Raw genomic sequence first — 773 nt, 5'->3', positions numbered from 1 at the left:
TGTACTGTATGTTGCAAGAAGAAGGCATCCTCTTGGCTTGCCTCGCACTTTCTGTAACCAACTCTCTGCCCAAATTTCCCAGCAATCTTTTTATGAACCAATTCCCAGCTGTCCCCACCTCCAATTTGAACTGTAAATCAACAAACAAATATAGTGAAAAGTTTCAGTTTTCTTGGAAAAAAATAATTCAACCAAAAATTATTACTGCTACTTACAGATAAAAGATGTCATAAGAATTTCATCCAGATAAGAACACTCAATATCACATGTCTAAAAAGAAATGCTGGTAATAATAAAGCTGATTATTTCTAAGGTGTTAGACAACTGCAGACTGCCTACAAATAGCGATTTTAAACACCCATTTTAACTAAAACGTTTAGCTTTCAATAACTGTGAGTTACAGTTAGTTTGGGGTCTGCACTCTACAAGTGTCAGACAATGTCACTTCTGTTATAATGTAAGTGTTTGAAAAGCAGACTCGTCAAACTTTGGCTCTCTTTTCTTTAAACGCCGATAATAACAATCTCATGCAGGCATTAACATACTATTTGCATTGAATAGAGCGGTTTTCAAATGAGCGTCGTAAAACCAAAACCAAAGTAATTACTTTGGCCAATCAAAAAGGACGGAGACAATCCAGTAAACCAATCAAAACTCGAAGTAATTACACGTAGCTGACACAAAGCGCGGGAAAATGTGCACGCACGAGCCACAATTGGTTTTGGTTTCAATTCTGATTGGTTGAAAACATGGCGCGAGAACTTTGAACCAAT

This window comes from Montipora foliosa, chromosome 9 (assembly GCF_036669935.1).
Source record: "Montipora foliosa isolate CH-2021 chromosome 9, ASM3666993v2, whole genome shotgun sequence".
NCBI classification, from domain to species: Eukaryota; Metazoa; Cnidaria; class Anthozoa; order Scleractinia; family Acroporidae; genus Montipora; species Montipora foliosa.
This window is presented reverse-complemented; position numbering follows the sequence as displayed.